A 14,361-nucleotide genomic window follows, 5' to 3' on the forward strand; every position below is an offset into this window, starting at 1 on the left:
CATATTCTATATGTTAATGACTAAAACCCCCAACCACGTGAATTTGCCGGCGAAACGCGAGAGGTCAACGACACGATTCCGTGCGCGCTGATCCTCCTCAGATATGTATAGCTCCTATTGCCATCACATCGTGGTTCTATTTCGTGAAAATCAACATATAGCAGATACTGCTGCCTGCACGAAGTCACATAGCAGAGGTCTGCCTATACCCAGATGCAATGTCAAGCTCCTTCGTGGACGAGTATTTGAGCAGTGCTTTGTGCAATGCGCAGTCTTTGCAGCAGTCTTTCTCCTCTCTAATACCGCATTTTTTCTTTTTCTTTCCGTAATTCTTGATGGAATTGAAATATTTCAGTTGTTTATCATTGTCCATGTCAGGGATGAGCTTAGTAAAGAAACGGGGGGGGGGGGGGGGGGGGGGGCGAACGAGGTTTAAGGGGGGAGGCGGCTCTTTAGGACGAAGAAATTGCGAAAAAATCGATTTTTCAGAAATAAAATTTTCGAAATCTGCAACTGTTTTTCTACCAGCTTGTGAATTTTCTAACCTTTGGAGTCAATATTTACACTGTAAAATGAGTAGAAAAACATATATTCACGCTCGCTTTGAGGAAATGTTCGCGCAAGAACAGTTCTTTTTCCGCGACACGCTATCGTCGTCTACTGAAGCGATCGGCGCCATCTTGGTCTCATTTGAAAGAGCTGCTTTTCGTTTCAATTTCGTGCCATTGCTGTTCTTTTGCGCGCATTGGATGAGGGAGAAATTGCCGGCAAAGACCAGCCGAAACACGCGACGCTAGTCGCTAGGCAGTGCACATGACTAAAGCCTGTTATCTTATTGGTTGACGCGCCCCGCGTCGTCTGCTGGGAGCGTCAGTAACGCACAAGCGGTAGCCATCTTGCCAAAGTGCGTTCGTCGGAGTGGAGCGCCCTGCAACGATGTCGACGCCGAAGTTCCGTGTTTCTCACAAGTACGGGAAGAAGCGAAAAAAATCGCTGATTAGCAACGTGAAGAGAGCCATGGACATTCCGATCCGCCAGCGGATCGGGAATCGCCGACCCGGATAGGCCTAACGGCGGCGCCGACTGCGGAAACCTCTTCGGACAGCGGTTGCGTTCGTCGCGATACTCCGATGCTAGAAACTTGTGACATAAAAGAAAGGGACAGGAAAGCCCAAGAGAAGATTCAACAGATGGCAGCGGCTGCAGCAACGGAGCGCAAGACAGATCATTGACAGAATTGACGCCACGATCGCCCCTCTTAGCGACACAACCTTCACAGTTGTAAGCTTGAAGTTAGTGAATGAAATGCTGGCGTCTGTGAAGTGCAAAGTGTGCGACGCCAACGTAAACATCGACAAAACCGAAAGGGAATACGGCCTTGCCGCCAAACTGAATCTGGTGTGCACGAACTGTGGAAACATTTCATCGCGATGGAGCTCGCCGCGCGTGAAGACCGACCAGACAGTGAGTCCCTTTGTGGTGAACATTCTCGCCGCACGTGCAATGCAGTCGACAGGAAATCAACGTGCGGCGCTGAATGATATATTTTCGACAATGAATATATCGCACCGCGGTCTGCACGCAAGAACTTGGCAAAAGTACGTCAAGACGAAGTTGACGCCAGCAGTGGACAGCGCAGCCCATAAGTTGACTTCCGACTGTGCGCGAGCAGTTCAGGAAGTTTACGCGGAGCTATACTCCGTTTCATACATCAGGTGCAACGCAGCGAAAGCTACGCAAGTAGTCCGCAAGAAAAAAAAGCAGGAGGCGTATCACTACGCGCTCGTTCTGTAGGCGAGTAGTTCCTGCCGAAACGGGCTCTACTCCGAGCATACACGTTTGCAATAACATGCTTCGATGCTTAGACATCTTGACAAAGCGGATCATATAAAAAAAATGTGCACCAAAGAACCATTTTCTCAAAAAGAGATGCGCAGCGCGGAGGGCACAGCCAGCGCCATCTGGTGACATAGCTGGCAAGGTTGCGGGGCAGCAAAACGCGGCACGAACAAAAACGACATAAAAAACATACAAATTAGCCGAATCCGACCTTTTCTCCCTAAAAAAGGTGCTTTTTATGAAGTTGATGGCAAATGTAAAATGTATTAAGCTTGCAGACAAAGCAACTAATATTTTCTCTCGTCAAGAGCAGGCACTATTTTTTATCGCGGATGCAGAGAGCGCAAACAAGAGCTGTAGCTTTGGGAGTGTTGCATTTGATGTATGAAACGGAGTATAAATATTGGGCATCCACGCAACATCGCGGTCTCATTCGACGATTCCTGGATGACACGTGGACACTCCTCGCACGTTGGTATCGGAACTGTCATTGAACTGTTCACGGAACTTGTTCTCGACTTCGTTGTGCTGAGCAACTTTTGCGCCGCGTGTGAACGAGGCCCGAAAGAAGACGACCCCACATACCCAGCCTGGAAGCAGAGCCATATCTGCCAAAAAAATACGAGCAAAAAGGCTGGTGAAATGGAGGTTGAGGCTGCCCTGATCCTATTCCAGCGGTCACTACAGCAGCATAACCTCCGTTATACCACAATGCTCTTGGACGGGGACAGCCGCACGTTCCCTGCTTTGAAAGAAGCGGAAGTGTACGGTTACATTGAAATTCAGAGAGAAGATTGCGTAAATCACGTGCAAAAACGCATGGGCACTGCGCTGCGCAATCTGGTCACCAAGCAGAAGGGCCCTGCTGGAGAATCATTTGGTGGAAGAGGCAAACTCACCCAAGATTTGATCACCAGAATGAGCTCCTATTATTCATGGGCGCTCAAATCACACATAGGTGATGTGGAGGCCACTCACAAAGCTGTGATGGCCACCTACCATCATGTGACATCGAACGACTCTGCTTACAACCACAGCCTATGTCCAACAGGCCCTGATTCTTGGTGCCGGCAAAATGCGGCAGAGGCTAGAGGCGAAGCTATGCCACATCACCGATACAATCTGCCATCCTATGTCTGCAGTGCCTTACTGCCTATATACGAAAGGCTTTCAGACAGGAGGCTGCTGGAACGCTGCCAACGAGGCAAGACTCAAACAACGAGAGTTTGCATGCAATGATATGGGCACTTGCCCGAAAGGAACGGCATGCTTCTCTCTTCACCGTTCAGGCTGCTGTGGCTGAAGCTGTAATGAAATTCAATGCCGGTAGTGAAAGGACTGCTGCTCGTATACTGCAAGAGCTGAGCCTAAGGCCTAGCCCCCAGACAAGCAAGCGGATGCACGAGAAAGATGATCAATGGAAAACTGCATCTATACAGAAGCGCAAGTCGGCGGAAACTCTGCAGCGCACACTGAGAAAGCGCCATTTCAATGACTGTAGTCAGACTGACTATATCCCAGGGGGGTATTAAGCACCCGGCAATACCAATATGTGAATAAATTTGATGCATTTTTCCATAAACAGCACTTTCTTTGTTTTTGTTGTTTTTCTCAAAATGAAAATTTTGGACACTCAGCAGATCCCAAACTAGCATATCTCGACATCTATGGCAGATAGAACCATAATTCTTTTTTTAGCACATAGCTAGTTATGTGGGCTATGCAATGTTGGAAGCATAATTTTTAATTATGTTTCAGAATTTTTTTTTTAAATGCTCTAGTTCTCGATTGCATGTTAGGCACGATTTGTGCCTTGAGTTTCAGTGTCTTTTAAAATCACTTATAATGATAAAAGGAAAAAACTGTTTCCAACATTGCATCCCTCTTTCTTTCTAGAATCTAACCATGTGCCATTTGTAACCCTTTATAAGGTCCTTTTTCCCCCATTGTTCGTGGTAATTATAAGGAGCTAATTAAGTGTATCCTGAGAACTAGTTAACATATCTTAAAAGCAATCACATTTTTGAAACCGGCGCAAAAAAACTAGTAAAGGGTGTGCATTTTGATTAAGTTTGGTGCAGAAAAAAAAAAATTTTCTGTAAGAGTAGCCTCCCCCCTTAATGGCTTTCTTTGCTTGTGAAGATATTGAATGAAAAAACTAATCGCACTGCGTTCTCATGCAATATTTGACACTAGCGACATTCTTCATGAAATCGTTTTGCGAAAAAGTAGCCAACATATATGGGCTGTCTAATGTTAAATGGCGGGTTTCTTTCTATAGCCGCTGAATATATTTTGCAAAGTCCGAATTTATGGGGCGTCCAGTCAGTTGACACCTGAAAGAACACAAAAATGTTTTCAGTGTGAAGCTGTGATACATGAGATTTTTTTTTGCCATAATGCAAAACAACAAACATTATTTGCCAGCAGCAATTCAGGGAAGTAGTAGAATGTAACAAGCAATGGGCATACAGAAAATGGGATTGCTACATGTATAGGGCTGCATACTTTTAGACAAAATAAAGTTGGAAGACGTGTGCGCTCATTTTTGCTTCTACTGCGATAGCCGCAGTAGCAAACCTCACTGCTAAGTGCGGTAAGGCTCACTACAAATGATATTACTCTGTGTCAAATGGTTGACAGTTCCAATCCCTACCTCGTTACACTGTTTTCATGGCACGCCATGAAGGTTAAACAAGAAAAGGCATTATTCAGTGATATGGACGGGAGAAAAGAAAACTGGCGTGGCCCAAATTAAGGCGTAACTCCTTTTCGATGAACCTCACACAACTCGTAGAAAAAAATCTCGTTAATAAAAAAAGCAAACAGTGCAGTGATCACCATCACTATATCAACAACAATCATGCAAACCCACGGTAGACGAGAGCAGCTACACGGTAGGGGCAGTTGCTGCCCCGCATATACTCTGAGTCACTTCTTTTGCAAGTCGTGTTCTGGAGATGCATTTCAGCAACTGAAGCCTGGACGCAGCCGACTATATTTAATTCATCGATGAATCGAATGCATAAAGACGTTAGAATATCTCGCTGAAGTTTAAGAGAGCAGTCGGACGCCTTTGAAGTGCCGAAACATGTTCTATCTGGATACCTGGACGTATACATACAGGAGAAATTTGTTGACAGCTTGTATGCATGAAACCTTAAAAGCTGGGATGAATTGGCACGACAAGGAAATCAGGAACAACACTCTTGCACATCTTCTATGCGAAAAGGCGATGTGCAGTCCGTCTACAGGCAAATTTAACACACCATGGGCAATATATTTGGTCTGCCTTAGCACAGAGTACTGATTTGCAATCTTCCAATGCACGCTAAATAAGATATTTTACAATTCAGGCATGCCGTTGATCGAAAGTGTGCCTAGCGCGACAATCACGCGAGAGCAGATTAACACAAGCCTCAAGAAAAAAAAAAGCTCAAGGGATGTAACTTGCTGATTCTTTTCTTCTACACCCTTATTTTAATTTTGTGTACAAGGGGCACAACAGTATGTCGATATTACCGACTACGAGCATTAACGCAGCCGGCTGCGCAACCCTCCATGCCGCTTGCCGCTCCTCAATGCAGCTAGCTACCCTTGAACATGGCGGAAATGTGCGCAGCGGCCGATGGCAGCAATTTTGCATAAGGTCTATAGGGATGAAGCTATTTGAACAGCTTCAATCACTAGTATGTACTGCCTAGCATGTTGGTTCATAATACAGAATACAGCACAGTAGTAGTAGGGACAAGAAAGACACATGCAAACACAGGCGCTCACTAAGACCGCTGTCACACAGGAAGTTTCAATGCCCATTATGTCGATAGAAATTGAACTCAGTGGGGATCAGCCAATTCCACAAAGCGGTTTTCAATGACACTTGAACGCAATCAGTATTGACTCAAGAGGTTCAATGCAAAGGAACATTAGGAGCAGCCTCGCATTCACCCTAAGATAAAAAACAAACTACAAAATTAAATAACAAAAAAGCAAAATGTCTCCTGGATTAAATTACTGACACTAGATTAAACAGTTCGTCAACTAGTTTTTCAGGAGTCAAAGTAATCGCTCTAGATAATATGCGCTGTTCAGATGTAAACAAACTGACGATTTTCTTTTAAGGAAGCGTGGCATGCTGCAGCATTTCACTCATGTTCACCTTTTACCATGCTTTGCGATAGCTAAGACCAAGAAGAGCCCATATGTACCTTTAACGATAGCAACTACAAACGCAGCGAAGACAACCATCGAGCAGTGTCAGCATCCTGGCACAACACGAATGCGGCAAATGCAAATCGTTTGTCGTCGTTCTGGCATTGCTCGCCTGCAGAACATGTGGGTTATGCCGTGCTCTGATGTATTTGAATACCCTTCTCTGAACGAACTTTCATTCAAAAAAAGCACTTAGTGTGATATCCACCAGTTTTATACTTTTTCACTTCATATTTTTACTAGATGTTGTTACCCACGGCTCGGTCTGTCGGATCACACGCTCACTACTCAATGACCATTGAAATTCAGTGTGGCAGTGGTGCGTCTGGACGACCATCGAAAATGTCAATTGCCATTCCCTCAATGAGCATTGAGACTGCCTGTACAACAGAGGTATAAGATGGGTGTCGGCAGGTATCTTTTCAAGGGGGGGGGCTGGTTGTTTGGTTCAAAAGTGAGATCAAGTTTTTTGGAGTTGCGTTAAACATACTTGAACTCCACCTTTGTGAAGTGAGGTCTTGGAGAGCACGTTATATATAATTCAAAAAACCTCAGAGATCGAAATTTGAGTGAGGTAAGCAAACACTGCAGCAAGTGTAAGAACTACGCACATGCCTTTGAAAGAACAGCTGTTCGACACAAATGCTGTGACACCAACACAAGACTGATGGCAGAAGCTCAGGCCATTTTAAAATTTTTAAGTGTGTTACCATGCCGTCCATGCCCTTGTGTGGAAAAGGATTGTACTTTAATGTTCATGACCCTGTTAAATATTACAGGGAAGGACTAGAGCAAAAAAGTAATCATGTAACAGTTGCATGACATGTTTGTTGTTTCTTTTCTTTGTATTGTCTTGGAACTGGTGGCTCTGAGAGCCGGTTCAAGTCTATTAACAGCGTTGCTAGTTCTTTTGTTTACATCAGTCTTCCTCACCTCTATCACTACTGAACTGAATTATTCTGTTTCAAGCAATAATTTTAAGAAAAAGAGAAACGCAACTCAACATTTTATGAGACCAATAAAAACAAAAGTTAAAAGAAGAGAAAGATGATGTCTACGGCATTAAGGGTTATAGCAAGGGTTATAGGGGAGCTCGAGTTTGCAAGCCGAGCAAACATTTCGACAAGGGCACTTGTCTTTGTCTGGGCTGCACAATCATCATGCTTAGGAAAATGTCAATGCCTGTCCAAAACCATAGTTAGCACAAATGCGATAACAAATCTGGCATAATCAAAATGTCAGAAACTAAAGTCTAGGCAATCAGACACAAGATGAGCATGAAAAAAACGTTCATGCGATGAGAAACGCAAATCCAGACGCAGAGAAATTTACCTTTCTTTGTAATACCAACCGGTTTCGCAATCCTAGATTGGATGGATCCAGCAGTCAAAAGACACAGCCAATAAGTGCATGCTTATAAAGTGATCTGAATACCTGCGTCCACAAAATACAGCTGTTATCTTGATCACCAACCATAAATTTAAGCTAGCCCAGGCGTACATGAACACACATAAACAAACACAATACGCGAACTAGCATGAGCAGAAATGCGTAGAATGAGACACGGATGTAAGCCCATTACTGCTTAACTTCACACATTTCAATAAAAAAAAAAGACCCAATCTGCCTCCCGCTGAAGCTAAAGTCACAAAAAGCATTGCACACACACGGTAGCATTTTTTAAAATACAAAACGATCGTGTCAATACTCATGCTGCAGCCTTTCTGCACCACATCTTCTCGCAATAAATCACCGAGACTAACCCGCAGGTGCCGTGACCCCTCTACGGCAGTTGAAATGAAGTGCATACAACACTATTTAGAGGCTGTAAAGACATACTGCAGCAGTACGATACAATATGTCGTCTCTCTAACTTGTCTTACTTCTTATGTGCACAAGTACTTTAAATTCAGATTGTAAACATTGCTTACCTCTAAACACAACAGCGTAATCAGGCAGATAGCTGTTCACCTTTATCCAGGTTCAGCAAACGTACTGCTGCATATATGGCAGATCCAGCTTGTCGCATTGAAAAGAACTGCCCAGGCCTCCTCCTTCCGATCCTTTCAAAATGAACACAGAACACCCATCCTTTAGACAGAGCACAGCACAATGATGCTAACAAGACTTGAAATGGCCCTTTAGGTGGAATATCGAATTTTGACAGCACTACACGAGCGAACGACCTACTACAGAATTCGCACGCTGAACACAGCAGACTTTATGACGGTTCACAATCGAAGAAGCGCTTCGAATAAACATTGAAGTTCGCCGACGTCCGGCACAGTGAGTAATGACAAAGACGAGGCAATGACTAAAGTGATGGGGCACAGCACTTTAACAACAACGTTGAAGGAATGAAAAACAAAAGTGCATTTAGTTTCGGTTCCGATTTCACTGGGATAAAACACAATTAGACATTTTGCTTAAAATTCAGTTTTAAACTTGGGTAAAATGTCGCATCAATGCATTTAAAAACCACTCTGACTATAACCTATGTTGACAGAATCGTCAGTGCACGGCGCTTTTTGCAGTATGCCGCAGTAGCTATGGTGCCTCTTCACAATTGGCTCCGTCACATCTTGTGGACGCTTCAGTGCACGAACCATTCAGTTTCACAGTGCAGAGAAGCTTCCTCAAAAATGCCCCTTTGGACCATTCTGCCGATGCCCATGATGATTAACAGCCCCTTCCCGCCAGTCTAACATAAAATGCTCGCAGGTGCTCAGAAACAACTCTTCTCAGGTACATGGATGGTGTGCTGACACATTAATCAAAGAAATTTGAAAGGCCTGAGCATTTGCTATCACTCATGTGGGGGTGTCAAAGCACTTGTATGGAACAGTTGTTCTTCCAAGGGCAAGTGTGCAGTTCTTACACATGCTGCAAATTTGGCTGAGCTCACCCAAGTTGACCTCTTTCAGATCCTTCTAGTCTCCTGCAGCCTAGCGTTTAGACACCTTCCTATGGCTGATATAGATATTTCCACATGAAAGGGGAATGAAATACATTTTTTTTTTTTGCAGTTTAGCTGACATGGGCAATGTTTGGCCACACAGACGGGTTCTACTATGCTCTCAGAATTACCTTTTTTTGGACAACATCAGTTCATGCTTTTTTTTTTCAATGTTTGAGGGGAAGCCTCAGTTTCGCAAGCCGAGCCAACATTTCGACAAGAAGACTTGTCTTTATCTGCAACCAGACTAAGACAAGTTCTCTTGTCAAAATGTTGACTCGGCTTGCAAACTGAGGTTTTCCTCAACTCCTGCTCAGTGCTTTTTTTACACTGTGTAGCCATCTTCCTCTCATTCTGCCCACTCTGTAAAGACAGTATCGTAGACATCTTCTATTGAGAGTTGTTTGCTTTGGGTTGCTTCCTAGGTTACTTTGTGATATCAGAGAGCTCTCTGCTATCGGCCTGGTGCGCTGCAGCTTTGGCCATACATGTGGCGCCATCTGGTAGGCGCCGTCGAGAAAGACGGCTGTCTGAATCCGCGTTAGTGGGTAGCGCTTACGCTGTGTTCTGATTTGTTCCTGGTTCCCCGTAAGGATAAAAAAATTAACGCAGACTGAAACAAGAGCCTCTACTTACTGTTGTCTTTATGGTCACTTCCAACCTGATATCGCACCCATTGCTTTTCGTTTCGGCTGCGCATCTCCCGTGTTTTTTTTGTTTTTGTTTTCAGAACTGCACGCTAGGTTTTTTTCAAGCATGCGCACGACCAATCGCTTGGTTGTATCGAGCGCGCGGCATGCGAAAAACAAAAAAAGCAGGGTAGCGTCATTTTTTTTTTTTCTGGACTCAGCTGAAGCCCTAAGAGTTGTACTATGCGTGCATGCTTGGAACCAGTGCTCAACATGTCTTCGGACACGGCCTATGTGTTGTAGAGAGCGCGCAGTCTTCCTGCCCAGCCGGATGTTTTTTTTTTAATGACTTCGTAATGATAGTTTCCAGCTGTTCTCGGCGCTCGTTTTTGGGAAGACTAGCCTGAAGAAGTATGAGACATCGAGAGCGAAGCATATTGCAGGAGTGCACGCTCTTGCCACGCGCTTATGGCTTTCCGCAATGAGAAAACCTCCTTTAAGACTTACAGCTCGATTTACTGCTGTGTTTATGGGTGCCTTAATAGTTATCAAAAAACCGCCGGGAAGCAACCGAAAATCAAAGTGTTTTCGGTTTCCTTGAAAATCATACGAGAGCGATGTGACTCATCGTTAACAGGGGCCCCCGACCTTGCAGATGCAACTGGCCTCGGTGATATTGCGTGGGTTAATTTGCCAAAACCTACATTAAAAAAAAAACGAATTACACATGTGGTGAAGAGACGCCAAAAGGGCCGAATAAAACTAACCTCCAAGCTGGCGTCGTAAAAGGCGCGCATTTTCCGAAGATATCCGAGGGCCCTTCTGCACTGTGAAGTTCCTCGCGCACTTCATACACGTGCTAGCTTCGTACAGTTATTGACCGCGCACCAAGCAGTTATTCTTAAAATAAGTCTCAAACATTCTAGGATCGCCACCTCAGAACAGCACGTGCTGCGGAGCTTGCTCAGCTATGCCTGTTTTTCTGCGCACTGCACAGTCGCAAGTCACCTCTCGTTTCGATGCACCGAGTAGAAAATTAAAACTACGGCAGAACTGCCAAGTGGTGAAAAAGCACGTGCACACATGGCCCGGCGCCTTAGGGCACATCTCCAAATACAACCTGGGCTCGTCCTGTCCTGCGAAAGAACTTGCTTTTTTTTTTTGAAGAGCAATTCCATTGACTGACGGTGCCCAGCTGTGCTCGGCTCTCGGTTCTAGGGGGTCGAACATATGCCGTCTACACATGCACTGCCACCGATCGAGGGGAAAAGCCAGTGGTATCAAAACACCCTCTGATATCATTCAGAACTGCAAGGACGGAATCCATAAACCTAAAGACCATGGCTTACATTGCACTCGGTGCACTGATCCTGAAACTTGCAGTCTCGAGAGACATATATATCACTCAAGACTGGCGCGACACATGTATCAATACAACATCCACTTCGTTGGGAGACAATATGACCTTCACTTTATGAACAAAGATGGAGATCAAGTTCTTTGGAGTTGCTTTCAACATACTTGAACTCCACCTTTGAGAAGTGAGGTCTCGGAGAGCAGGATATATATCACTCAAGAAAACTCAGACATAGATCAAAACTTGGGTGAGGTAAGCGAACACCGCAGCAAGTGTAAGAACTGCACACCTGCCTTTGAAAGAACAGCTGTTCTGCACAAATGCTGTGACACCAACACAAGACTGCTGGCAGAATTATGTAACAGTTCCATGATGTGTTCATTGTTTCTTTTCCTTGTATTGTTTTGGAAGTGGTGGCTCTGAAAGCCGGTTCAAGTCTATTACCAGCGTTGTTAGTTCTTTTGTTTGCATCAGTCTTCCTTGCCCCTATCACTACTGCACTGTATTAATCTGTTTCAAGCAATAATTTTAAGAAAAAGAGAAACGTAAATCAACATTTTATGTGACCCATAAAAACAAAGGCAAAACAAGAGACAGAAGATGTCTACGGCATGAAAGTGCACTGAGCAAGGGTTATAGGGGAGCCCAAGTTCGCCGAGCCAACATTTCGACGAGAGGACTTGTCTTTGTCTGGGCAGCACGATCATCACGCTGAGGAAAATCTGTCAATGCCTGTCCAAAAGCATAGTTACCACAAAAGCAATAACAAATCCTGCGCAATCAAAATGTCAGAAACTACAGTCTAGGCAACCAGACACATGATGAGCATAAAAAAAAAAATGTTCATGGGATGAAGATCGTAAATCCAGACGCAGAGAAATTTACCTCTCTTTGTAACACCAACAGGATTGCAATTCTAGGATGGATGGATTCAGCAGTTAAAAGACAGAGCCAATAACGTGCATGCTTATAAAGTGATCTGAATACCTATGTCCACAAAATACAGCTATTATCTTGATCATCAACTATAAATTTAAGCTAGCCCAGGCGTGCATGAACACACATACACAAACACACAAGAATATGGGAACTAGCATGAGCTGAAATGCGTAGAACGACACACAGACGTGGCCAAATTACAGCTTAACTTCACACATTTCAATTAAAAAAAAAGACCCAATCTGCCTCCCACTGAAGCTAAAGTCACAAAAAGCATTGCACACACACGGTAGCATTTTTTTAAATACAAAACGACCGTGTATATATACTCATGCTGCAGCCTTTCTGCACCACGCCTTCTCGCAACAAATCACCGAAACTAACCCACAGGTGCCGTGACCCCTCTACGGCAGTTTAAATGAAGCGCCTAGAACATTATTTAGAGGCTGTAAAGACATACTGCAGCAGTACGATACAATACGTCGTCTCCTTAACTTGTCTTACTTCGTAATGTGCACAAGTACTTTAAATTCAGATTGTAAACATTGCTTACCTCTAAAGACAACAGCGTAGCCATGCAGACAGCTAGCTGTTCGCCTTTATCCAGGTTCAGCAAATGTACTGCTGCATATTTGGCAGATCCAACTTGTAGTCGCATTGAAAAGAACTGTCCAGGCCTCCTCCTTCCGATCCTTTCAAAGTGGACACAGAACACCCATCCTTCAGACAGAGCACAGCACAATGAAGCACACACACTGAGAAGTTAGCAAGACTGGAAATGGCTCTTTAAGTGGAATATCGCATTTCGACAGCACTACACGAGCGAACGCCCTACTACAGAATTCGCACGCTGAACACGGCACAATCGAAGAAGTGCTTCGAACAAACATTAATGTTCGCCGACGTCCGGCACAGCGAGCAGTGACAAAGACGAGGCAATGGCTAATGCGACGGGACCCAGCACTATAGTGTTCTAGAATTCCAGCACTTCAACAACGGCGTTGAACAAATAAAAACTACAAAGCACAAAGTGTATTTAGTTTCGGTTCCGATTTCACTGGTATAAAACAGATTCAGACATTTTGCTTAAAATTTAGTTTTACACTCGGGTACAATGTCGCATCAATGCATATAAAAACCACACTGATTATAACCTATGTTTGCCAGAACGAAGTGTCTAAAGGTATACGTCCGACGTACCCATTTGATTCTCGTAAAGATAAGGCGGACGTCGATATACAGGCAATACAGGCAATACAGGCTCATGGCTAAATGCACGTCGAACGCGGCTACATTCCGCTTGCTACACGTGAATGAATCTTATCCTCTGTGATATCAGCTAGCCGCGACTCTCGATGAGGTGCTACGAAGAGTGCATCCGTTCTAACATAGATCACGGTCTTCACTCAGGATTGTGTACGGCAAGCATCGCTGTCACGCACGTAGCTGCAGGCGATACGTACATTCACGAGCAGCTTTTGCTTCGCACTAAACTCTCACCTCGATCTGCCCGTAATGCGAGCGAGCTATTCCTAGCATTTACGCTGTCTTAGATCCTGCATCGACCTCCGAAGATCTAGCGCCAGCACAACACACACACCTCGCCGTGCGGAACATTCGGCAGTCCAAACTATGTGAAATGGCATTATGCTCATTCCTCACATGCAGACCGAGGAAACAGGATGTTTCTAGCTAAATTCTTCGTTTAAATTCTACCTCAGAGCCGTGGCAGAAGACATGCCGAATCTACTAGAGGCCTGCGCTGCTACTGCGGCGAGCTGCACATCGACTCGTCGAGGCGAAGACCTACTGCACCGCACCGCAAGAGTGCACAACTGGAAAGCCGGAAGCGCGTCGAATTATCCGAATTCCCTATGAACACCAGTGTTCTTTGGTATTTACGGGAAGACTAGACTAAAGTGTTTAGCTGCATCTTTTTCTCGTCGTTGAATTTTGCTTTACATGTAGTTTAAACCCCCGCACGCTCGAGGTTAGCGTGACCCGACTGAACGGCCGCGCAGCTTTGAAATGAGCGGGAGATATGCATGCGTCGCCGGACTTAGGTACGCGGTAGAAAATGTGCGCTGCACATTTCGTTGCAGAAGCTGACTCTTGGAATTTTGCAGAGTGTGCCATGCAAGTGATCGTTGCTACAACCACGCATCCATGTTCCCACGGCTGGACGTATCAATGATCAAAGAGAGGACAGATTTTCACAATATTGGGCGCAAAATGGGTAGCTACCAGTTTTTTTTTTTTTTTAAGAAGAAGTTTGTTTATTCATGAAACAGGTATTACATAAATAATACAGAAGGAGGTCCCAGAGCTCAAGGCTATATCGGGACCTCCTATGGATGGATGTATAAACTTATGAAAAATATTATTGGTACAGCAAAAGCAGTCAAAAGAGGCAAAACCGGCGAACACAA

General features: G+C 44.6%; 1 long non-coding RNA gene across 1 annotated transcript in view; it reads right to left on the bottom strand.

The window, feature by feature from the left end:
• Nucleotides 1-12,786, bottom strand: part of LOC146182843 (uncharacterized) — a 33,018-nt gene extending 20,232 nt beyond the window's left edge. Inside the window, exons 1-2 of the long non-coding RNA XR_014708415.1 lie at nt 12,486-12,786; nt 7,983-8,114 (exon numbers count right to left, since the gene is read on the bottom strand). This is a non-coding gene — a long non-coding RNA (uncharacterized LOC146182843). The remainder of the gene's footprint in view (nt 1-7,982; nt 8,115-12,485) is intronic.
• Nucleotides 12,787-14,361: the final 1,575 nt, after the last annotated feature.

The sequence above is a fragment of the Amblyomma maculatum genome, chromosome 7 (assembly GCF_055883805.1).
Source record: "Amblyomma maculatum isolate TAMU_Amacu chromosome 7, ASM5588380v1, whole genome shotgun sequence".
Lineage (NCBI taxonomy): Eukaryota > Metazoa > Arthropoda > Arachnida > Ixodida > Ixodidae > Amblyomma > Amblyomma maculatum.